Raw genomic sequence first — 27,557 nt, 5'->3', positions numbered from 1 at the left:
ATATTTATAATATAATCATTAATTACAACTAGTTATGTATTAGAAACTTATAGCCATCACTTCCAAATTATCTCTAGTATTTTATGTGCTTGTATTGATGCAATGGTTTAGAAGTTGTGATGGTGGATGAAATAGATATTTCCAATCTAGTGGCTCCCTTTTTTGGTGCTCTATGCCTTGTAACACAAACAAGGCATAGAAAAAAATTGAACCCATAGAAAATGTTCTAAACCCTAAAATTTGGTACTTATTCCTATCCTTATAAAAGCTATAATAAATTAATTTATCAAATAACTAGTTGTAGAATGAAGAAGGTGAGGTATTTTCCTACTGATTGACTGATGAATTTTGTTAAATCACAAGGTTCATGCTTGTTTTTGTCCAATATTTGCAAAAGTTATACCACTTGTAGTATCTTAGGCATGACAAAGACATTAATTTGCCTCTATGGGAACCAATCATTGATATTAATAACTCAAAAGATAACCAAGAAGGTTTAGGACATGAGAATTACCATGTTGAATATTGAAGATGAGCGTTGGTAAGTTTGTACAATGGTAAATAATAAAAGATAATTATGTAGTAGAGGAGTGATCAATAATAACTTATCAAGCAGAAGAAGAAGCAAACTTGTGAGGAAGAGGAATGGGGATGTAATAAGCAATGTTGATCTTAATTGCAATGCTTGGAGTAGGTGGTTCCATGCAACCTACGAGGTTGACTGCCCTTCTTCAATATTCTATCTAGGTTTTAATAGCTAAATCTCTATACTATCTCCCAAACTAGCTTCATTCTAACTTGGCTCAAATGACACACACACACACACACACAGAGAGACACACACACACATAGAGAGATAATTTTACTTCCTCAAATTTTGATTTATCTTCAATAAATATTTAATTCCTCTGCAAATATTTAGCTTCCTTGGGAACTCTTCAAATTTGTTCATTCCACTTCAACATCCACAATGACCTTTCGTCTTCTCTAGGCATGCTTCCTAGGTGACACATGCTTATTGCACTTCTCATGAACATTCACTATTATGTGTGATTTTTGTTGAAGTTTATTACTATGGTCAGTCTTTACAATTAATACTTTTGGCCTTGAAATGTACATAATGAAAAATGTAAGACATGTTCTTCATGTCATTGTCAAAAGAGAAAATACAAGGCATGCTCTTCATGTCCTTTCTCAAAAGAAGGAAATTGAATTTTGAATTTTGATATTTGATATATTGGCTCCAAATAAGCCAAGTTGGTCCTCCTAATCACGTTGGCCCCACTCAAAGAGGCACCCATTCGGCCAACCATAAATGTATATATAAGGCAATCGACCTCCTCTCCTTAGCACTATTCAGATCACATAAGAAAATACATCTTTTGGGCATCAAAGAAAAGAAGAAGGAGGCAAGAAGGATGAAGGAGTATGAATCTCTCTCTCTCTCTCTCTCACACACACACACACACACATCTGACCTCACATGTGTGGATCTATCTTTTTGTTGTGACCTCACACATGTGATAGAAGGGCCAAATATTTTGAGGCATACCAGGGCAGTAGGACCGAGATTCTTGGGTGCAAAAGCAAGACGATTTTTTGACCTAGCAAACAAAATTAGGCCGAGGTTCTTGGGCAACTATTTAACTTGACTAAGAGGCAGTTGGACTAGGTTTGACCATGTTTACTAAGTTGGTTATTTTTACCTTGTGATTGACTAGAAGATCTAGGTATGTCTCTTGTTGAACTGAAGAATTTATCTAAGGAAAAGGTTGTTGGGATTCCTCCCATGTGGGTTTTCCCAAGGTATATGCTTGTGTTCTTGTTTAGCTGTCTCTTTATGACCCTACTGGCACTTAGTTTCACTATTGAGACCGATCTTCTATGTAATTGCTTCATGATGAATATGACTGCAAGAAAAGAGCAACTAAAGAAATCATAAGAAGTAATTATTAGCTTTAGAAGATCCTACGAAAAAATAACAATTTTACTCACATGCACTTGAACTACACATCTGTCCCTAACTATGGTTCCATGCTCTCCTTATATATGTCTTCCACTTGTTCACACTCTCTTTACACTCTTCGTTATGTTGCAATCCTTTACCATAGTAGGGATATCAACATCCTACACACTTTCTTTGTTTATCACATGCTTACTTTACTTCTCCATGAATTACATTCCACTCATTGCTTTCAACATGCTCTTGCTCCAAATTTTATGGCACTTTTTTGAACTTGCTTGCAATTCTCCTGCTTCCTTAACATGCTAATAGACTTAAGTGTTTTAGAAATACTTTTGCATTAGTTGTCAAACTAGTTCAACTTACAAACATGCATGAGGTTTTAAGTCCACCACTTTTTAAAATATATCATTAACATCATAATTTGCCATCTCAAACACTGGATACTATGCTTACAAATAAAGAGATATTTTAAGAGATATTTAATTATATAATAGTGTATATTTTTCTTGATCTTAGATTTATTAAGTTTTGAGGCATATAGATCTTTTGAGGCATATAGATCTCTCAAAATGTAAACATTTATGACAATGCAAAAAATTGAAAACATATTTACAACTCCTGACCCTCTCAACATTTAATAAATTTAAAATTTAATAATACAATCTCTCATATATATATATATTAATTAGTTTTATTTATTTATAATTAGAACTACCATGCTAGCTTTTATTGATACACTCTTGAGAGTTTAATGTATAATTTCATCATTATATATTGATAAAACTCGGCCACTTCAAATAATTCATTAATAATCTATAATAAAAAAGTAAGCCTCCATTTTATCAAATACCATTAGATCCTAAAATATAAATTTGTTTCCTTATATATAACCATGAATACATACTTTAAAATCATACATCAAAGTTGCTTTTGAATTTAATATAATATTAAGAAGAATATATTATACCTGTCAGATACATTAAATCAATAGCTTTATAACCTAAGTCAACATTAATAATGTAAATGTAAGCTTTTATAAAGCATATGCATATTATTATATACAAACTTTCTAATCAATAAAAATTCTTTTGGCGACACGCAGAGCGATGATGGTACATCTATATAAATTTTCTAATCAATAAAAGTTCTTTTGGCGACACGCAGAGCGATGATCGTACATCTATATAAAAAAATTATGTAACGAGATTCCAACGGTTTTGCACGAACTCTCTCATTATTTTTATATTTTTTGAAAATTTGTGAGAGATATATTCAAATTGAAGGTATCTTTTAAATTAAAGGATTTTGTTAGGAAAAAGTTTTGTAAAAAGCATGGGGAAAAGAGTTGTGTACAAAGGAAAATATTACATTGAGGAATTTAATTCTATGTGTGATTTATAACAAAAAAAAGTTTATTGGAGCTAGCATTTTGTGGAGGATAAAGGCTCTTGTTACTTAATTAAGGACCAACTCACACCAACTTCGGTGTGAAACATGACGGTGGAAAATGCCTAAAGAAGATTGGGAAGAAAGGGTGTGTACATTTTGCACGTCTGGGGCTGTGAAGTCAAAAGAACATTTCATTTTGGAATGTGATGCATTCAAAGACATTAGAGAAAGTTATGAGAACATGTTAGCATCAGTTTCTTGGCATTGTTTTTTTAGCAAGAGGATTGTTGGAAGGTTGGGTCAGCTCATTATCAACAATTTGAATCAGAAAAACATTGAATTGCAAAAAGCAAAAAACAAGGAACTAATGGTCTCATAGACTATTTTTAGTTTCGCGGACCTTAGAATATCATTTCATTTCATTTCATTTATTCTCATACCCACCTATTAACATTATATACTAATAATAAAAGATACATTAATTTATTTAAAAATAAATAAATATGATGAAAGCGCTTTAAGTTTGTTTGTTTGTTTCTTTTTGTTTTTAATTATTTACTTAATTTATATGAAATATTTATTTGAAATGTTTTTTAAATATATTTAATTAATTACTTAATTTATATGAAATATTTATTTGAAATGTTTTTTAAATATATAAAAAATTGAAATTGGGAAAGCAAAAGAATATTAAATATATCATTTAAATAATTTTTAAATAAAATTTATTGAAAAAACATAAAACTATATTTTAATAAAAATAAAATTTATATTTAATGTGGCAAATAATTTTTAACTGAAAATTTTGGTTTTTTCTTATAAAGTTTCAATGTTATTTGGACATTTATGAATCTATAAATATTTGAATAGATATGTTTATTTTAAAATAGAGGTTTTAGCATTTTAATTTAATTATTAATAATTATTAAGTGAATGGTTGGGATTTAAGTTTTATCAAATATTTACACAATATTTTTAATAATATTTAAAATAGGAAATTGAAATTTATCACAAAGGTAATTATATATTTCTCTCTATATATAACTTAAATGTTAGCCCCAAGGGTTAGCTGAGTTGGTCGAGTTCTTGTCGCTAAGTACCTCGTGAGTTGGGAGGTCACAGGGTCAAATCTCCTCGACGCCCTTGGGGTTAGATAGATCCCTTCGAGTTCATCGGTGACAGATAGATCCCTGATCCCTTCGAGTTAATCGGTGACAAATAGATCCCTTCGAGTTGGTCTGCCACAGATAGATCCCTGACAGATAGATCTCTGATCCCTTTGAGTTGATCTGCCACAGATAGATCCCTGATCCCTTCGAGTTAATCGGTGATAAATAGATCTCTTTGAGTTGATATGCCATAGATAGATCCCTGATCCCTTCGAGTTAATTGGTGACAAATAGATCCCTGATCCCTTCGAGTTAATCGGTGACAAATAGATCCCTGATCCCTTCGAGTTAATCGGTGGCAAATAGATCCCTTTGAGTTGATCTGCCACCTATTGTGCGTGAACCACCAGAGAAATCCTTGATCCCTTTGAGTTAATTGGTGACAAATAAATCCCTTGGAGTTGATTTGCCACCTATTATGCCTGAACTACCTCTGAAAAAAAACTTAAATATATTTTTTTAATAAAATATTTAAAATATATATTTTTAATTATAATATGTATTTTTATATCTATTATTAATTAAAAAATAAATATTTCGAAATTAATTATTATTGATTAGGTAATAAGTGGTTTGATTAGATAATAAGTATTTTTGAGGTTTATAATGAATGGATGCTGATTGATATTTACCGTAATTTGTATAATCATTACAATTTAACCACAATCAAATTTAAAACCTTAAAAACCAAAAAAATAGAATAAACGGCAGGCTATGATGGCAATGAAGTCAGAGATAAATGTCGTTTATTCAATTACAAGATCGAGATAATATGATATTGACAATAACAGATAAAAAGTCCATACCATACCAACAAAGAAAATACCGAACATGAGTAGAATTCAACTACTTTTATCCCACGAACTCTGCTGTAAACCAGCGTCTCTCCAACCCGAACCAAGCGACGATAATATCTATGAATTCACCCAACATTTCGTCATCGCAGATTCTTCCAAAAAAGGCTAGAGAAAAGTTCTACAGTTTTATAGAAAAATCGCGATATTCAAGATCCCAATTCTATGCACGGATCATCCCCACCATTTACGAACCATACAGTCGCCGCCAGTGGATTTCGTGGTGGGGAGGACGGGCAACCATAATTAATAGGAAAAGATTCACGGAAATCATATTATATTTCTACATCTCCACTAAATATAACTACTTGGCAGAAGAACCATGCAGGTGGCAGGCTGAGGCAATCCGCCTTTCACCTCTGTCTTTGTCATTCATTTTCCCTCTGCAATCTTTTGTCCCCTTTCTCTGTTTCTGAATTTTAATCCCAAGAGAATTTCCCTGGTATACTCCATTAATAGATCTTGACAAGGTGGCCTTCATAAAATCCAACCAGCAGGCATTTATATACCTTTATTTTCTCAGCCATGGAAGCTCTCACGGCAATCGTGGCCTGCAATCCCGGGTGCCTCTGTGTTTCTTCTCAGGTACCTAAAAACTCAAAGGCAGGATTTATGTCACTTACTTCTTCGGTATCCCAGTTAGGAAGTGTGGGCAAGAGGTTAAGCAGAGGCCAGCATGTAGATTCCTCGTATATTTGGCATCAGCAGAGGATACGAGGACAGTATTCTCCAGGAAGCAGACTGCAGGATTCGAACACAGTCACTGGAGGAACGGGCTTCAGGAAGGAGGATCTTCTGATAGAAAAAGCCGAGGGTGTGCTGACAGATGAAGTTGCGGCACCTGCTAAAGAAGGAATGGCTTCTTTAACGGGCTTCAGGAAGGAGGATCTTCTGATAGAAAAAGCCGAGGGTGTGCTGACAGATGAAGTTGCGGCACCTGCTAAAGAGGGAATGACTAAAGAAGCCATTCCCTCTTTAGTCTATGGCCAACAAGGTAAATGCATTCGTAAAACCTTTACTGGGATTATAATTCTTTACAGTAGGTAACCACACCAGAATCATATTTCGTTTTTTAATTTTTATTTGCACGCCAAACACAGATCCCGCATACCTATTACCCTGAAAAACTAAAAAAGATATTTAACTAATCTATTTCAGGGGGGTTGTGGTTAAATTGTGAGGACAGGTAGTATGTCAGGCCACCGACTAAGCTTCAATTCCCCTGCAGCCAAAAAAATAAGCAGTTAGAGTCCAGCTGCAATCCCTGTGTGATTTTGACAGAAGCTTAAACCTGTCATGGCAGCTTTGCCAAAGTGTTTATACTCAGTGGTTGGTTACTCAAGGGTAGTTTCACACACAGCTTTTAGGGGTCTGTCCCTCAAGGGTAGTTTCACACACAGCTTTTAGGGGTCTGTCCCTCAAGGGTAGTTGCGCCTGCACAAATAGGTGCAAAAGTGCTTGCATTCAGTGGTCTGTCCCTCAAGGCTAGTTTTGCCTGCACAATTAGGCACCAAATTGCTTACATTCGGTGGTTTATCCCTCAAGGATAGTTTGGACCGAATAAGTTTGGACAACACCGCTTAAATTCAATGGGCTGTCCCTCAAGGGTAGTTTCACCTGCACAAGTTTGCACATAAGTGTTTACATTCAGCGGCCTGTACCTCAGTTTTGCCATGACAAGTAGGTGCCAATTCAGTGGTCCTTCCCTGAGGGTGGTTTTGCCAGCACAAGTAGGTGCCAAAGTGCTTACATTCAGTGGTCTGTCCCTGAAGGGTGGTTTCGCCAGCACAGGTAGGTGCCAAAGAACTTACATTCAGTGGTCTGTCTCTCAAGGTTAGTTTCACATGCACAAGTAGGCACCAAAGTGTTTACATTTAGTGGTTTGCCCCTCAAGGGTAGTGTCAACTGCACAAATAGATGCCAAAGTGCTTACATTCAGTGGTCTGTCCCTCAAGGGCAGTTTTGCTGGCACAAATAGAGGCTAAAGTGCTTACATTCAGTGTTCTCAGTGCTCACCCTTCAGGGTAGCTTTAACTGCACAAATTGCCACCAAAGTGCTTACATTCAGTGGTCTGTCCCTCAAGGATAGTTTTGCTTGCTGAAATAGTCCCCAAAGTGCTTACATTCAATGGTTTATTTCTTAAGGGTGGTTTCAACCATGCAAGTTGGCACCAAAACGATTCCAATAGTGGTTGGTTCCTCAAGGGTAGTTTCATTCCAACAAGTTAGCTCCATAGTGCTTGCATTTTGTCCTCTGCCCTTGAAGGATAGTTTTGTTTGCACAAGTTGGCGCTAAAGTGCTTACATTGAATGTTTTTTCCTCGAGGATAGTTTTGTCTACACATGTAGGTGCCAAAGTGCTTATATTCAGAGGTTGGTTTCTCACCGGTTGTTTTTTCCTCACACTTGGCACCAAAGTGCCTACATTAAGTTAGTAGTCCCTTAAGGGTAGTTTTGCCTGCATGAAGAAGTTCTTGCATTCAGTGGTTGGTCTCCTAGGGGTAGCTTCAACTTTCACTTGCCCAAGTAATTACCAAAATGCTTACATTTAGTGGTTGGTCTCCCCAGGGTAGCTTCAACTTTCACTTGCCCAAGTAGGTACCAAAGTGCTTGGTACCCCTTTCCTCAATTTGCTTTTCAGGAACTGAGTGATGGCTAATGAGGGGGTAGAGCTCATGCTAGGCTTTTGCCCACACGCTAATTAATGTCTCGACCATCTTTTGCATATTAGATTTTCCTTTTCTTTTACTCTGGCCATTTTATGCAATACCTTTCTTGTAGTTGCATCAACGACTAGGGCAAAGTTTGCAGCCCAGACTCAAGGATGAGGGTATGAGGGTGCCAATCTTAATGAACTAATGACAACAAACTTGAAGGATGGACATGAGAGCAGGGGAATGGTGAAAAGTGGCAAGTATGTAGTGGTTATGGACATGCTACTTCAATCCAAGTTTCCCAAGTAGTCCCCTCTTGTAACCCCTCAAAGGAGGTCACTGGACTAGGGTAAAAAACTAACCTCCTTGGTAAGGTGAGAGAACAAGTTTACAATCAAGATCAGTCAATTATCCAGATCACCCCTTTATCCATGTTAGAATACCCAAAACATTAAGTAAAAGCACATGATTGCAAAATGGTTAAAGTACCTATCAAATGGTGACTTGCCTTCCTTCAAGAGGAGCGTTGGATTGTGAGAGGTCTTTGATTGGTGCAAATGGCAGAGGAATGTGGCATATCATCATATACTGAGCAAATGTAGGGCTGCTGGTTGGGTGGCTATCCAATGTAGGAGAAAAGTTTTCTTCCAAGAAATTATCTAATGCAAATTGATGTACTAACTAACCCCTCAAAATATGTGTGAACAACCTACTTGAAATGGTGGATGAAATCCCCAAGGTGGACATACTATCAATAAGTTGAAAAGTGTGTGCAAAGACCAAGTGAAAGCTCCCATATGTGGCATGTGTGGCCTATCCAAGGTGGCAGTTCCATCAAACTAAAATAATAATGGTCAAGGGTGAGGTCCCCTGGGTGTTACCACCCATTTAAACAAGGGCCAACAATTATATGCCTAGTTTGAGGAGTCCACTAATCAACCACATCATGAATCCACGAGCAAAGGTGTAACTAATCACCATGGAAAAGGGGATGACTCCATCAAATCAAGCAATTATTAATATAATAAGTAAAATGCCTCATCATGTGTGCAACAAAGGTGAGTTCTCCACTCAATCAAGCCTCAAATCTCATAATAAATATGTCAAGGTGTGAAGAGTAATCAAATAACCTAGGGTGCTCCATGTGTTAGCCAAGAAAGAGGTCAAATCATAGTCAAAATATCGTTAAATAACTGCAATCAACCTCCAAATTGTTGAGAAATCTAGGGGCAGCTAGATTATGTGATTTCTTTTACTTTGATAACTACTTGTGATGTATTTCTGCTTATTTTGATTAGATTATTTTTCACCTTAATTATTATTGTGTTCTTTTCATCAAACAACTACCAAACCATAAAGAACAGTGAGACAAATGGACACAAGATATAGGCGATCAACCAGAGCCAAAATCTCACCACTTGAGAGGAAAACCCACAAGAATTCTTCTCTTCTTATAGAATCTTCAATTGACGAATTCCAAGCCCTATGAGCCTTGACCAAGATCCTCCACAACCAAGTCCCTTGACGAGCTTTCCTTCTAGCAGTTCCTTAGCAACTACTGCAGTTTCGACCTGTAGCAAATTCTCTTGCCTAGCAAATTCTTTTGCAACTTCGACCAACAAATTCCACTGCAACTTCAACCTCTCCAATAGATTTACAATTTCAACCTTTCACAACTTCGATTCAACTTCACAAATTCGATGCAGCGTCAGAATTTCGTCTTGCCCAGTAACTGTAGAAACCCTAACAAGAGAAAGAGAGAGAGGCCCAAAACTTTGATCATGTTCTTTTTCTTCTTCTTCGTCCTTTTCTAGCTTCTATCTTGAGGAGATTGAACTTGCTTGAGTGTGTGTCCAAATGAGGTCGAGTTTCTTCTTATTTATAGGCTTTTGAGGGGTATGAATTGCTATCTTTAGGGGACTTGATCTTTGCACCATAACGATGTCTTGGAGGGTCTTTTGACTCAAATAATTTTTCTTTACAATATGTAACATGCCCTAAAGGGCATTTAATACATGACAATGACTCAATTGACTTGTAGACTCAATGACAAGCCCTAGAAGCACTCAATGGGTCCTTGATCTAAAAATAAATCTCACTTGAGCATGAAACCCATGCCTCAAGAATAACAACAATAATAATTTTTTTTTTTTTTTTTTTTATTTTTTCATTAGATACATAAAATCATGGTTACATATGTCATTGTGAAGACCGAACCTAGTTACATATTTCAACACAAATGTGTGCATAAGGCAAGCACAATACCTATATATCACAACAAAAAACATGTGTGAAATACATCAAGCAAGGTTAGGACTCTCAAGTTAGAAAGCCTCCATCATAGGGAACTCCATCAGAACACCTCCAAACCATAGTAGAACCATACAAAAGTGGTCAACAATACTAGGCACTCAATTAATATATGAAAAAGAACCATAAAAATGTGCTATCGTCATACCACACAACACCATTGTGCTAAGGATATCATTTGCTAAGCAATCTTTACATCCTCAACATATAAATCAGGCCCATCACCCACACATCACCACAACATTGAATGGTGTTACAATAAGTCTGGTGCTTAGATTCAATTAACACATGTATCCTACCAGGGTCTTGGGGGTATAGACATATAACTTTCAACTAACAACTTTCCTGTAGATGTTACATGTCCATTGGTAAAACAATGGTGAATAATATGACAAGGGTAATGTTAGGGAAAATGTGTGCATCTATACAATACCCTTCCTTGCATTTTGAACACTAAATAACACATATCATTAGGAAATGCCTACTAAGTGCAATTGGTACATGATGAAAAATGTTCATACAACATGAGGGGTAACAAACTCCTCCACAATGTGGGCAAGAAGCAACGAGGAAATTTAGGTTGCTTCACGACACATTCTTGTCAGTAGAAATAATGCAAACTATTCATCCAAATTTCTTCGTAGCCTATTATAAGCAATAACGTGAAGTGCATCTAGCTTGGGCAGTTGAGAGGAGTGATTGTTGTTGGAAATGTAAATAGTGTCGGTCTTCATAATGTAATTCAAATGTACTATTGATGTATTTATTATATTAATTTATTATTTTCATCATTATTATTTTATTTCTTGTCAAAGCATGTTCTTCATGCTTATAGGGTCAATTGAGTCAAAACTTAAAAGAGAATTCATTGTGAGCCAAAAGAAATATAATTGAGTCAAGCCTCATTTGGACTTCTTGTAATAAAAGGAAAAATACTTTTTATTTTGAGTCAGAGTCAAAATGTCATCCACAAGACCAAGTCGGCCCTAGGGGCAGCGATTCGACCCTCCTGGACATGTATATATAGAGTCAACTTGACCATTTTGGATACCAATCAATCCACAACATATCACATCGATTTCTGTGCAATAAGAAGAAGAAAAATCTGTGAAAGTCAAGAGAGAGAGAGCGAAGTCAAATGAGAGAGAAGATGAGCCTTTTCTACCCTAAATCTGTCCACATGTGCAAGTTTTCTGCGGTTTTTCAGAGGTTGTTACAAGGTCAAAATTCGACATTTATTGTAGGAGCAAAGTTTCTGTGGTTTGACCAAAATTTCAGAGATTTGACTAACATTGACTTTGACCTGATTGGAGGTGACTTGGAGGAGGGCTGACTTGGGAACTTTGTGGTGGTCTTGGTCTTGGGTCTTGGATATCTCACTTTGATTTGATTCTATAAGAAGAGGATTTTTGGTTTTTCCCCCTTGTGGGGTTTTGCCCTGGCTTGGAGCCTAATTTTGGTGTTCTTTGTCTCTTTGTGATCTTTATGTTTTGGTAATTGCTTGATGAAGAGAACATAAATTTAATAAGAAGCCAACAAACATTCACAAGTAAGTATCAAGTTAAGAGAAATCAAGCTTCATCTTTATTACTCTTGGTTTCTCAACAATTGTTACCCTTCCCACTCAGGTTCAATTGTTGCAAGTGACATGTTGAGCTCATAACAAGTATATTGTTGTAAGGTCCTTGGTCCCTATGTTGCAAAGCCTCGGGTTTTCAACAAATCCTATTTACCTAGGGTACTGTTGGTTTTTAAAGCATCGAGAAGGCATTCCCCCTTGCCAAAATGCCTCCCAAGTCGGCCAAAGAAAATGATACAAAATGAAAACTTAAAATTATTATTTTGGACTTCATGGAGGCCTCAAAAGTGAAGTCGGACCCATAAGTGAATGGGTGTGACCCTTGGTCAAAATCCACCCCATTTGTCTAGTATAAATACATGTTGACCTCCACCATTTTGACCAATTTGGGCATCACATGAATCTCTTTTGATCTGATCCACATGTGCGAGGAAAGGAGGAGGAAATATGAAGTTTGAAGCTGCCATTTGACCAATGTTGACCTGCTCATTTGACAAAGGTTGATCTGCTTCATTTGACTGAGTTTCTAGTTGACTTTGACTGAAGTTACAGGTTGAATTTGACCAAGAAACGCTGTGTTTGATCAAAAATCCAGACTATTTGACCATACAGAGAAGGACAATTTGACTGAGCTTTGACTGCAGGGTTGACTGCGGGTTTGACCATAGGAAGTCAACTATAGGTCCGAGTTGACCACAGGGGTCAACCACAGACCTGAAGTTGACCGTAGGAGACTGTTGACTAGGCCAAAAGTTGACTAGAAGTGATTTTTTTGAAGTGTTTGACCAATGTTGATTAACTAATATTTTGACCAGGTTTGAACTTTGACTGGTATCTTTGACCTAGATTTTGGCATAGATTCCTAAAATAATTTTGAATTGTAATTATTGCTGAAGAACAATTTCTTCTAAGAAGAAAAGTTTGTTGGGTTTTTCCAAGGGTAAATTTGTTGTCTCTTTGTTGCTTGGCTATCTCTTTATGATCCTACTATTATCATTGTATTATTGTTGAGATTTTCTATGTATAATTGCTTAATGATACATGTGACATAAGTTAACTTGATCGAACAATCATTGGAAAGTAATTATTAGATTAGAAGATCAGTTTCTCTTACAGAAAATCAACATGGTATCAGAGCCTTGGTGAAAGAGCAACCATCAAAGTAACTTGAAGAAGCCAAGTTTGGGAAAGTTTGTCATTAGCCAAATGTTCTCAAGCCCTAGAATGGAAGACGAATCATAGAAGGAAGGTTGAACTTTGATGAATGTCTAAGATTGATTACAGAGATGCATTCTAAAGGACATTTGAAGCGCTGATTAAGGTTGGTTTCATGGCACCTCCAAGAGTAGAACTTAGGAGCCCAAAAGGCAGTCTAAGATGGCAGAAAGCATGACAAGCATTTGAGATGATGACACCTTTTTCAAGCATGTCATGTGATATGGTAAATTTGATTATTTGAAATTTGGATCAAAGGGAAGTTGTTAATTTGATTCAAGGAAGTTACTCCTGAGCTAGAGGGAGCTGAGGAGAAAGGCTCCTTCAACTATTTTTTTTAAAGCAAGAGTTCGAGCTAGCTGTTACCCCTTTCTTCTAACAAGGGTACCTTACCAAAATTTCTTTCAACAGAGCCTCTAGTTAACTGACATTGCAAAGTATGGACATTAGTGCAAAAGAGGAAGTGACAAGAATGGGGGATATGGCATAAGATCCATTTTCAAAGCTAAGATACAAACTATCAGTGGATTAAGTTGTGATCACAACCAAGATCAGGCACTGAAAGAATGTTGGAATTTAGGCAATGGAAGAAAGAATAATGTTGTGACAACAAGGAACCTAAATAAGAAAATTATGGCCTACACCCAAACATTGCCCCAACAATTTGTATGAGCCTTAGAAGGACAACATGAAAGGTTTGTGCACTACTAGCAGCCTCACACAACCTGTTCAAGTGAAGGTAGCAAAGAATATTGGCATCAAGAAGATGATATTGCAGGTTCAAATTGTAGTTCTACCTCTGACATTTAATAGGCTTGGAAACACTCCTAGCCTTATATCAAGCCACTTTGATGATATGATGGATTGTAAACTTAATACAATTACAAATGTTAGTGATCATATTGAATCATTCGCTGGTCCAAAGAGAGATGAATATTTTGCTAATATGTACAGAGACAAAAATGTCAGCGAAGAGATTTTGACAAGAGGATATTTTTATGACAATTTTGAGTTCATGCCCAAAGAGGCTAGGCTATCATTGGAGGCTAAGGATTTTTTAGGTAAATCAAAGGCTTGGTTCTAGAGGAGCTAACAAGATAAAGGCACGTCCATAAGAAGACATGGAGGCTACATCTTGTATTGAAGTCTTGAATAAGAAACTACTAGGGTTTGTGAGATGAAACTCTAGAGCAAGACCTAGAATTTATGTGATGCATGACTTAATGAAGAAACCCTAGCCCTTACAAATAATGCATTAACAGCTGACGCTGAGAATGAGGATGACCACCCACCTCAGAAGAAGCCGAAAAAATCTGAGTTTGATGAGATTGCAGATGGATTTCATTGATTTTTGCAAGGAAGCAAGGATCAAGAGGGAGTCGACAATTTCCATCAATTCTCAACAATTTAATCAAAAGATAAGTAATTCATATCTTTCTCCCTTGATTACTATTATTATTTTATTCTTTGGTCAACCTCCTGTCTTTGTATTCTTTGCTTGGTCATAATTGTTTCTTCCATGGCCTCTTGAATGAGTTTTGTAGGTACATTGTGAAGTCTGCCAAGGCAATTATTCTAGCAACATTGGGAAGAACGAAGAAGTTTTTTTGACAAGAGGGTTCTCCCAGTAAGAGGGAGTTGCTTTAGCATAAGGACTTGCTTGCGTGATAGAGGGAGCAACAGTTGCAGGAGGATTTGCTTTCGTGATAGAGGAAGTTTATCCTCAGAAATTGAAATGAAGGATTCTGGTAGATACACTATTTCTTGGTGTTGGAGATTCAAATTTGGTGAATCCCACGATGTACGAGCAGTTGATTGGATTCGTGATGTACCTGGTTAGCACCAGGCCAAATATTCGCTTTGTAGTAAACACCCTGAATTAGTTTATGGTTGAGCCGAGGCATATATAGTGGATGACAACGAATATGGTACTTGTTGTATAGTTGGATGTGATTTGAGATATGCCTCATGAGGTGAAAGTCTTTGTAGGAATATCGCAAGTCATGAAGCAATGGCTCTTCAGAAGCTAGAAGTGTTGAGAAATCTAGGGGCAGCAAGTGTAGGTGATTACTCTTACAAAGATAACTGTTTGTGATGTATTTTTACTTCATTTCATCAACTTCTTCTTTATCTTGATTATTATTAGTATTCACTATCATCAAACAACTGCGAAATCATAAATAACAATGAGAGAAAGGACACAGTGTATAGGCAATTAGCTAGGGCCAAAACCTCTCCAACTTGAGAGGAAAACCCACACGAATTCTTCTTCTTATATAATCTTCAAGTGACAAATTCCAAGACCACGACCCTTGACTTACCAACCACTCCAAGACTAAGTCACAAGGCTTCCTTGAAGTAATTCTTCTTCCTTGAGTCAACGCTAGTCAAACTGCTTATTTCACCAAGAATTTCGGCTTCTCTTCCAATTTCGTCCTATTGGTTCATGTTAATCTTGGTTGTCATTGATGTCAATATGGAAGTGTTAGTGATGGAAAATTCTGTGATACATAATTGCCCATTGATGCCTATTGATCATAATGCTCATAGTGATGAAAGTTTGATATATGATGATATGATGAGATGGAGGACCCAAGTGGATTGAATATATATATACAGACAGAATAGAAGTAGTAGATCCGTGAAGCAACAGGAGCAAGAAGCCAAAGAGGAGAAGCCATCGTGAAGTCAAAGAGTAAGAGGAAGAGTTCATTGGAAGCCATCAAAGAAGCAGGTTATCGAAGCAAGAGAAGCAGGTTATCGCATATACCCAAGAGTAAGAGCCATAATGAAGGAGTGAAAACTCTTTAAAGATAATAGTGCATCAGAGAAATCAATATCGGCGGCTTTATCGCTTTATTATGTGTCACATTGAATCCCTCGACTGCGATATGTATTACGGACCCAATGGTTCCATAACAATATGCTCTATTGTTATATCGCATCTGCCATACCGGAACTGCCGCATCAGAAGTTATGTAATGCAAAGGAATGTCACACTCAAAATTTGCGATTGCGATATATATACGGACCCATGGGACCATTACAATTCACCTTAAAGAAACATCGCATCCGCTTATCGGAATTGTCATATCGCAAAGTCTTAAAGGATGTCACGTTAAAACACCGATTGCGATATTACTGCGGACCCGATAGCTCCATTAAAATACACCTTTATGTAGTATCGCGTCCGGGTATCGGAAGTTTATCGCACCTTGACAATAGAGAAATCACAAAAAATTAAGATTTTGCACTTAATCACCAAAAAGAACATCGAGGAACATTAAATTAGTATTTTAATTATTCCTCAGGCAATAACTTTAATGTGGTAAACGATGAAATCAAAATCTTTTATTGTGACGGAAGTAAAACGAATCAAAGGGTTAACGTTTTAAAATTTTAATGGGCCATAGGCCACATTAAAATATTTAATGTAAAAGCGCAAATCCTTTTTAGGTTTATTTTATTCTCAATCCCAAAGTCACTAAAAAATTTAAAAAATCTTTTAGATTTTCTTAATTTTTTAAATTCTTAAATTTTAGGTTTTTTTTTTTTTTACTTTTTTTTTTAATTTTTTTTATTTTAATGAAAATAAAGAAAATAAAAAAATAAAATCATAAGTTAAAATAAAAAGTGAAAAAGTAAAATCAAATCAAAAATAAAAAAATAAAAGCCAAAACAAAAATCGAATTAAAAAAAAAAAGAATCTAACTAAAGTTTCATTAAAACGAAATCGGATTTCTTTAAAAAAAATGACTGACCTAAAACCCTAACGTGAAGACTAAAATTATAAACAAATGAAACCCCAAAAAAACAAAAAATTGAACGTGTTTTGCAGGGCTCGATGACGAAGAGAGGAGGTCGAATGAGGAAAGGGGCAATGGTAGAGAAGGAGCCCTGGATGTGGGAGAGCGAAGGACTACTTGTAGGTCGAGGGAGATAGCAGAGGAGGCCACAGATGGGCAGAAGGGGCGACATTAGAGTAATGCGACTGTAGGTTTATGAGGAGGAGCCGCAGAAGGGGCTTGCAGCAATGGCAATGCAGGTCGATGGAGGGAAAGATTGCGAGTAGGCAGGAAATAGATGACGCAGGTTGAAGAGGGAGCTGAAGATGCAAGTATGCGGAGAGAGTTTGGCTAGCGAAATTTTGCAAGCACACAGAGGAGGAGGACGCAGGGAGCTGTAGAGGGTTTCGATTTAGTGGAGGTAGGAATAGCAGATGTCAGGCAACAAACAAATCCGAAATTTTCTATTGGAAAACCCTAAGCAACAGAGAAACTATAGTCCAAAGTTCAAGATAAAACCAGAAAAACGAATTTCACACCAGTGTATTTTTATGCTTCAGATTTATCAATGAAACCCTCGAAAAAAATTTCCTGATTAAAAAAATAAATTCAAACCCTTAGACTGTAAAGAGCTGGATAATATTCCTGCAAAGACTGTAAAGAGCTGGATAATATTCCTGCAAAAATGATTTTGAGGCCAGATCTTACCTTCCAGGGCCTAGATCTGGCTTCAAATCAAACTTCACCTTCAAATCTGCAACCTGTACTTGAAAACAAAAACACCCAGAACCCAGATATACAAAAAATAAATAAAACCCCAGAAATCCAAGTCAGAAAACTCAATTTTTTCACAGATCTATGCACAGGAATGACAGATCTATTAGATATGAGGAGTGTGAGTCTAACTCCGCTCCCAGATCTGATAATATAAGGCTCTCAACAGCCAGATCTATCAATTTCTCACACAAAAATTTAATTTTTAAATTTTAAAGGAGGTGCTTAGCTTGAAAACCTTCATGCATCACCAATAAAAATCTTATGATAAGCCCGGGACTAAATTTAGCTGGGCTCTTCAGAAAACACAGATCGGGAGTTGGCTGGTCTAACTGAAAAGTTCCCTAATGCCCGAGGATCTAAAAATCGAGACTTCTTTGCAAAACTCAATTCAACCATCAAAATAGAGCGAGAAAATAATAATAAAATTCAGATGAATAGAGATGCCTGCTATTACATTCAAAATTTAAATTATCATTTAAACCGCAGCGACTGAGCAAGATGCTTATGCTCAAATCACTCTTTCAGAAGCTATCATTAGTGGCTAAAAAAAGATTTTACGCATGAAATCGACACATCTTACAATATTTTATGAAGAGTAACACCGGCGAAAATTAACCCCAAAGTCTTTCTTTATTATTCGGAAAAAGATTACACAAGAGCTTTTCGCTTAGCACACGACTCGAAGATTGGACGGATCAACTGACAAATGACTAACTATTTAAAGATAAATCCTCCAACGGCTAGTTCGAGTGATCCTCGTCAAAGCAATCTCGATCGTTGATGAGGATTAAAATCTCTTTTAATCTCATTCGTAGAATATTAAATTCTTGAGGAAATTCGAATTTTTTAATTAAATGCATTTTAATTAACTCAAAATTAAAAATTTTGAGTTAATTTCCTCAAAAATTTGACTTTGACTTAACCCCCAGTGACCAAAGGCTTAAAATTTAGCAAAATAATTAATTTACCTTAGTCCCGAGACCTTTTAAAATTTGATTTTTAAGGACCGACGAATTTTGCCTTTGGAGAATTTAAATTTACCTAGGACTTAGAACTAATTAAATTTCTGGCTTAGGATTTTAATTAATTTTTGACCAGAAAATTTAATTAATTAACCTATGAGGGGATAAATTAATTTTCCAACCTTCAAGACACTTTACATCATGATTTTCATATTTTTTACATCATAAGGGGGAAAAACCCATTTGTAATAGACCCTCACAGATTACCCATTTCTGCGACACAAATATAACTAGCAGACCAAACAATTTGTAATAAAATAACCTAACCAAATAGTTAGGATTATTCCCAAATCACTTTTACATAGACTCAATCTATAACACTAGGACTCGCCTAAGATCCCAGTGACAAAATTCATTCCGGCTTTGGGGTAAGACTGAAGGAAAACTCTGCCGACCATCCGAGAATGGATCAGTGAGACAAAAAACCTCCCAGAATGTAGATCATCACCAGAAAAGTAGGTTTACCTAAGCAATTACATACATGACACGGATCTGCTGAGATTATTTACATCATATATATGCAGAATGGGTTTACATTATAACATGATGATTAGGCTGATGATGATAGTTGGACGGCACGGACACATCGATCAGGCACTATCCCTTTTGCGAAAAAAGGGGGTGTACTGCTATGGGTCGTTGACACGATGTGGTCAACATTCAGCTCTACTTGGGGACACGTTGTTGCACTGGAGGAATGTGAGAATCCAGAATCTGCATCCACGCAACACACACGATAACATAATTAGCGTCCATCTAAAATCATCATATAACATTACGCACATGAAATATATAAGCTCTTCTTTTATTAACTAGTCTAACAACATGAAAAAAATAAATCTACCTGCAAAATAAAATATTGAAATAAAAGGCGTAGGGTTAGGAATACAATACAAAGGATGCCCCATGGCATCAAATACGTTCAATGTAGTGCATGCTGAGCATTTCCCTGCTTTCAAGCAAATCTATAGGCTGCTTTTCAGATGTGCCATGTTTAATCGTGCATATGGTAGGACTCTTCCTTCTCTGAAAATTAAGTCATTTGGATCCGTCTTCCGCAAAATTTACCTGAAAACCCTGAAACTTATCCAAATTATTTAGAAAGTGAATAACACGTGTTTCATTATAAAAAATTTGCCCATGTTTAGATTTATTTGGGATAGAAGGTTTAAAAATGATATCCGTCCTAGTTTTATCTTCAATTAATTTATCAGACAATTGCATGGTAGAAGCAACAACAACTAACTCATCAGCTAAGCAATTTTTCTCTCTTGGGATAGCTTCAAGATTGATGGCATCAAAATACTCCATGGTATCCCACACAACATTTCTATAATTTCTTAATCTCTGATTCTTACATGTAAATTTATTTTTTATTTGCATGATAACTAAGTCTGAATCACCCTTGATACTTAGCAATTTAACTTTCAAAGCTTTTGCCAATTCAATACCCAACAACAAGGCTTCATATTTAGCCACATTGTTGGTCGCTTCAAATTCTAACCGATAGGCAAATTTGAAAATATGACCAAGGGGAGATTTTAGGACAATTCCTGCACCTTTACCATGCCTAGATGCTGCACCATCAAAGTATAAATGCCAAACCTTATCTTTTAAATCACCCTCTTTTTTATCAACCTTGACCTCTATGGGAATGGTCGAATTAGACAAAATAGCATGATTCCCAGGGGTAGGTTGCTCACATATTATCTCATTATGGGGACTTTTAGGATCTTCGACATGGAATCTTCTTTTGAGCTCTCTATTTAATTTAAGAAATCCTTGACCATTAGGCGAAAGAATCGTAGCATATGACCAATTCATTTGAATGCTTCCTCCTAAATCAGAGGTCCATTTCCTAGACAAAAGCATACCCCAAGCATCAGGCACGTCAACCACAACTATGTCCATGACAATCATGATATCAGGGTAGACAGACAAATGGACTTGTAAGTCCTTAATTAACCCATGAACTTCAATTTTCTTCGAATCCATGACACATATATTATAGTAAGGCCTAGATATTCTTAAGTTAAGTTGCTCCATGACTCTCTTAGTCATCACACAAGCGGAAGCACCAGAGTCAACCATGTAGTTATATAACCGATAATTATTAACAAGCAAAGTAATGAAAAATGGAGAATGTCCTTTGTTATCAGATTCCATACTTTGCAAATACACGGGAGCATCCTGGTAGAAAGCCTCATGAGTTTCCTCTTGAGTTGCATTCACCTGGGTACTGCCAATAACATTTAGTAACTTGGCCTTCTGGGAGGGGATCTTCACTATTTCGGTGAAAAGAACCAAAACTTTAGAATTATTAAACCAACCTCCTAAATCAATCTTCATACTAGAAGCTGATCCTGGGTTAAGACTTCGAGAATTAACTTGATAATCATTTTGACTTCTTCTCTGATAGGTTAGCCCCTTGTCCTTAGCAATTTCAAGAACTCGCTTAGGAGGAGGCTCCTCACCAAAGAGCTTAACTAAGACATCATCAAAATTATTGATACTATATGAAGATATAAAAGGTCTGACGAATTGACTTTTCCCTTGACCTCTTCCCAATTTTGCTGCGACAAGCGATATTCTTTACCAACCAAATTTATCTGGTTGCTTGTCCCAAGCATCTGATGATGCATGATTCTCTTGATAGTAGGACAAGTGGCTTCTTCATGAAGCTCATCACAGGCTCTACAATAAGGTGGGGTCTCCTCCACAAGATTATTCGTTTCAAGAGGGTGAGGAGGCCTCTGCTCACTAGACTGACCTTTCTTCTGCCAATTATTTCGATTATTATTATTATTATTCTGACCCCTAGGTTGAGCTCGTTCCATTTGAATCAACCTAGACTGTAATGCAGTTATCTCCTTAGCATGATCAACAATCATCCTAACTTGATTTAACTCCATATTTTCTAACTTCTTAAGTAATTGTTGCATAGATTCTTCTTCAAATTCCTTTTCTTTTCCTTTAGGTTCTTTTAATTTAACAACAGATCTATCAAACCCAGGAACTTCAAATTTCCCAGAAGCCTTCTTATCTTTTTCCAGCTCTTTAGCTGTGATTTGACAAGCCTTGTAATCACTAGGCTTGGACCTTCTCAGTTCATAAGAAGTGTCAGGATTGAGAGCATCGAGATAGTGTTCAAGAAGCATTTTCTCAGTGGTTTTGAAATTAGTAGATATTTCCTTAAGCATACCATTAAACCTTATATTAAATTCTTGACACGTCTCATCTTTCTTTTTAATGACGGTAATGGATTTTGCTAGAAATCGATCTTCTTTCTTATCACCAAATTTCTCTTTAAAAGCAGTAAGGAGGGAATCATATGAATCAATGCTATGATCAGGCCTATCCCTAAACCAATCCATAGCATCCTGCTCAAGGGTCAAGACGAAGCATTTCATTTGCACATCCTCATAATTTTGAGCCAGAGCGAATTTAGCCCACCAAGTCTGAAAAACATATAAATGATCTTTAATAGTGACTGCACTATTTCCTTGGAAAGCGGGTAGCTTGTATAGACTAGTATTAGGAAGGTTATGGGGTAACCTTGGATGTTAGCAAAGTTAGGAGGCTGATAGATATCCATGATGTCTGGAATGGGAGGATTCAAGAAGAGTGAACGGATGTCACAGATAGCTTCTTGGCCAAGATTGACAAGGAGTGTACAAGAAGAGAGCTTGTGTAATCTAGCTCTGAGAGCCCTTTCAAGATCCGGAGCAAGATTAGCCAAGCTGCTTGGATTCCTCCTAGTACACGCCCCTGTAGAAGATGAAGGAAGTGGAGTCGCCACCCGGACAGAAATCTAACTTAGACACAGAAGATGATATGATGAAAATGAGATGAAGATGAAAGGATCAAATGATGAGAAGAGATTGAGAGGACCAAGGACAAAAAACTCTGTCCCTGACAACGACGCCAAAAAATGTTGTCGCACAAAGTGTCTAGGCACCATGACAATGCTCAGAGTAAGGGCTGTCACTCTAATCCTTACTCCGTTTAGACTCTCTCCTAGACAAGTCAAGGGGGGTAGTCCCTAAGGTGAATGGATGAGGATAGCCTGTGGAACACAGGCTCTAGGAGATTTTAAGGATGAACAACTTGATGAATTTAAAGCAAGTCTCGGTCAATTGAGATAGATAGATTAAAATAAGACACAATCACTAGATAACAATGACTATAGACGAGTGACTACAGACCAGTGCCTTTAATTTGAATTAACCAAAGACTAAATAATAACAAGTCACCCCGATGAATTTATAATGTGGCAAAGTGACGATGATGAATAATTAATTGTAAAATACCCAAAACTTTATCATACAGGATAATCTAGCAAAACAATCTTTCTCCAACAGTCGATATGATTTTTTAAACATTTATCGCACCTTGACAATAGAGAAATCACGAAAAATTAAGATTTTGCACTTAATCACCAAAAAGCATACAAAGGAACTTTAAATTAGTGTTTTAATTATTCCTCAGTTAATAACTTTAATGTGGTAAATGATGAAATCAAAATATTTTATTGTGACGGAAGTAAAACGAATCAAAGGGTTAAGGTTTTAAAATTTTAATGGGCCATAGGCCACATTAAAATATTTAATATAAAAGCGCAAATCCCTTTTTGGTTTATTTTATTCTCAATCCCAATGTCACTAAAAATTTTAAAAAATCTTTTAGATTTTCTTAATTTTTTATATTCTTAAATTTTAGAATTTTTTTATGTTTTTTAATGTTTTTCAAATGAAAATAAAGAAAATAAAAAATTAAAATCACAAGTTAAAAATAAAAAGTGAAAAAAAATTAAAAAATAAAAGCCAAAACAAAAATTGAATTTAAAAAAAAAATGAATCTAACTAAAGTTTCATTAAAACGAAATTGGATTTCTTTAAAAAAAATGACTGACCTAAAACCCGAACGTGAAGACTAAAAATATAAACAAATGACACCCAAAAAAAAAAATAAACTTGTTTTGTAGGGCTCAACGGCGAAGAGAGGAGGTCGAATGAGTTAAGGGGCGATGGTAGAGAAGGAGAGCTGGACGTGGGAGAGCGAAGGACTACTTGCAGGTCGAGGGAGATAGTAGAGGAGGCTGCGGATGGGCAGAAGGGGCGAAGATAGAGTAATGCAACTGCAGGTTTATGAGAAGGAGCCACAGAAGGTGCTTGCAGCAATGGCAACGCAGGTTTATGGAGGGAAAGGCTGTGAGTAGGCAGGAATTAGATGACGCAGATTGAAGAGGGAGCCAAAGATGCAAGTCTGCGGAGAGAGTTTGGGCAACGAAATTTTGCAAGCACGCAGAGGAGGAGGACGCAGGGAGCCGCAGAGGGGTTTCGGTTTAATGGAGGTAGGAATAGCAGACGTCAGGTAACAAACAAATCCGAAATTTTCTGTTGGAAAACCCCAGGCAACAGAGAAACTGTAGCCCAAATCTCAAGATAAACCCAGAAAAACGAATTTCACACCCATGTATTTTTGTGCTTCAGATTTATCAATGAAACCCTCGTAAAATATTTTTTTTCCAGATTTAAAAAAAAATCAAACCCTTGGACTGCAAAGAGCTGGATAATATTCTTGCAAAAATGATTTTGAGGCCAGATCTTACCTTTCAGGGCCTAGATTTGGCTTCAAATCAAACTTCACCTTTAGATCTGCAACCTGTCCCTGAAAACAAAAACACCCAGAACCCAGATATACAAAAAATAAATAAAACCTCAGAAACCCAAGTCAGAAAACCTAAAATATTTTACAGATCTATGCACATGAATGGTAGATCGATCGGATCCGAGGAGTGTGAGTCCAACTCCGCTTGCAGATCTGATAATCTAAGGCTCTCAACAGCCAAATCTATCAATTTCCCACACAAAAATTTATTTTTTAATTTTTAAAGGAGGTGCTTAGCTTGAAACCCTTAATGCATCACCAATACAAATCTTATGATAAGCTCGAGTTATAATTAAATTTAGCTGGGATCTTCAGAAAACACGGATCGGGAGTTGGCTGGTCCAACTGAAAACTTCTCCTAACGCCCGAGAATCTAAAAATCGAGTCTTTCATGCAAAACTCAATTCAGCCATCAAAATAGAGCGATAAAATAATAATAAAATTCAGATAAATAGAGATACCTGCTATTACATTCAAAATTTAAATTATCATTTAAACCCCAACGATTGAGCAAGATACCTGTACTCAAATCACTCTTTTAGAAGCTATCATCAATGGCTAAAAAAATTACGTCTGAAAATGACACATCTTACAGTATTTCCATGAAGAGTAACAACGACGAAAATTAATCCCAAAGTCTTTCTTTATTATTTTGGGAAAGAAAAACACAAGAGCTTTTCGCTTAGCACACGACTCAAAGATTGGATGGATCAACTGACAAATGACTTCCTATTTAAAGGTAAATCCTCCAACGGCTAGTTTGAGTGATCCTTGTTAAAGCAATCTCGATCACTGATGAGGATTAAAATTTCTTTTAATCTCATTCGTCGAAATATTAAATTCTTGAGGAAATTCGAATTTTTCAATTAAATGCATTTTAATTAACTCAAAAATAAAAATTTTGAGTTAATTTCCTCAAAAATTTGACTTTGACTTAACCCCCAGGGACCAAAGACTTAAAATTTAGCAAAATAATTAATTTACTGTAGTCCCGAGACCTTTTAAAATTTGATTTTTAAGGATTGACGAATTTTGCCTTTGGAGAATTTAAATTTACCTAGGACTTAGAATTAATTAAATTTCTGGCTTAGGATTTTAATTAATTTTTGGCCGGAAATTCAATTAATTAACCTATGAGGCGATAAATTATTTTTTCAACCCTCAAGGCACTTTACATTATGATTTTCATATTTTTTACATCATAAGGGGGAAAAACCTATTTGTAATAGACCCTCACAGATTACCCATTTCTGCCACACAAATATAATCCAACAGATTAAGCAATTTGTAATAAAATAACCTAACCAAATAGTTAGGATTATTCCCAAATCACTTTTACATAGACTCGATCTATAACATTAGGATTCGCCTAAGATCCTAGTGACAAAATTCATTCCGGCTTTGGGGTAAGATTGAAGGAAAACTCTGTTGACCATCTGAGAATGGATCGGCGAGACAAAAAACCTCCCAGAATGTAGATCGTCGCCAGAAAATTAGGCTTACCTAGGCAATTACATACATGACACGGATTTGCTGAGATTATTTACATCATATATATGCAGAATGGGTTTACATTATAATAGGATGATCAGGCTGATGATGATAGTTGGACGGCACGGACACATCGATCAGGTGCTATCCCTTTTGCGAAAAAAGGGGGCGTAATGCTATGGGTCGTTGACACGTAGTGGTCAACAAGGAGGAGCTAGGAGGAGGAGGAGCTTGGAGGAGTAAAGAAGGGCTTCCATCTACAAGAACTAAAGAGGTATGTGCAAACCCCAAACTCCCTCATTTTTTTGTATTTTTCTCCGCCCTCTCCTACTCTTTCCCATTATTTTTTCTTGCTCATTTAATTGCATGTTCTCCACCACCTATATTCATATTCCAAGATGGTGTTCTTTTGGCTGTTATGTATCATTCCACTTTTGGTTTTAATGATGGCAAGGGGGAGTAGGAATAGAAGAGAAGAAGAACAAGAGGATTGTGGTCTCCATATGAATGACCCAATGTATGATGAGGAGGAAGGGTTTGAAGAGGAAGGGGATGAACTTGAAGGGAACACTGAAACATTGGAGGGGAAAGCTGCATTGACACCCTTGTGGAACTATGTGGTGGAAGCTACAAGTTTTTGTGCCCTCATGGTTGTCATGGAGAAAGACCATTTAGTGGTTCATATATCTGTGTGAGGAGGCATCTTTGTGGGGTGATGGACAATGATGATAAAAAGGGTGCTGTGGGGATACAAATTTGCCCAAACATTTCATTTGAACAAAGAAGAAAATACATCCAAATAGAGGAGGTTGCACAACAAAAAAAAAGAAACAAAAAACTCAGTCTGAATGAAGTGCAACCTCTAGATTTGGTAGTTCATCTCCTTTGGTATTTCTGCAAGCTCTGGAGGTAAAAGAACAATAGGGGATTTCCTGAATGTTGCTGGGAGGGATGATGTGGATGGAAAGATAGTTCAATTTCTTTGTGCTTGCGGTGTACCATTCAATGTGCTTCGCTCTCCCTATTGGCATGAAATGGTAAAGACCATCAATGAAGCCCCAAAAGGATACAAGTCCCCCAACTATGAGAAAGCTAGAACAATGTTATTAGAAAGAGAAAAAGCAAAGGTTCAAAGAGCTTTGACATGTTTTACAAATGAATGGGTGGATTGTGGGGTATCCATTGTATCAGATGGGTGGACAAATATTAGAAGCCAACATTTGATAAATGTTCTTGGTGTTTCTGCTAGTGGTGTATTATTTATTACATGTCATGACTCCTCCTCGATGAGTGCAACTTCCCAAAACATTGCAGATCTCCTATTGCAATCAATCAGAGATGTTGGTTTGAATAATGTGGTTCAAGTGATCACAGATAATGCATCAAATTGTAAGGTTGCAGGAAAAGTTATTGAGCGTACTCATCCACACATCTTTTGGTCTAGGTGCACACATTGAACCTTTTGATGCATGATATTGTGAAACATAAAGAATGTGGGTGGATTAATGAGCTTTAATGGAAGGGAAGCAACTCATTAAATTTATCACAGGGCATATAAGAGTAAACTACTTCTATGGCACTTACTCCGAGTTGCAGTTGCTTAAACTTGCAAAAACAAAATTTGCAAGTTATTACCTCACCTTTAGGTGGCTAGTCAAGGTGAGACAAGATTTAAC

At 36.5% G+C, this 27,557-nt stretch overlaps 1 protein-coding gene across 1 annotated transcript in view; it reads left to right on the top strand.

The window, feature by feature from the left end:
• Window positions 1-5,461: 5,461 nt before the first annotated feature.
• Window positions 5,462-27,557, top strand: part of SS1 (glycogen/starch synthase, ADP-glucose type) — a 217,422-nt gene continuing 195,326 nt past the window's right edge. The window contains exon 1 of the mRNA XM_089395502.1: window positions 5,462-6,372. The gene's annotated coding sequence lies outside the window, so the exon portion shown is untranslated. The remainder of the gene's footprint in view (window positions 6,373-27,557) is intronic.

The sequence above is a fragment of the Pinus tabuliformis genome, chromosome 1_2 (genome assembly GCF_031772625.1).
Source record: "Pinus tabuliformis cultivar Carrire ecotype Pingquan chromosome 1_2, CPIR1, whole genome shotgun sequence".
Classification (NCBI taxonomy): Eukaryota; Viridiplantae; Streptophyta; class Pinopsida; order Pinales; family Pinaceae; genus Pinus; species Pinus tabuliformis.
The sequence above is the reverse complement of the archived record's forward strand: the minus strand, read 5'-3'. Positions and strand labels throughout refer to the sequence as shown.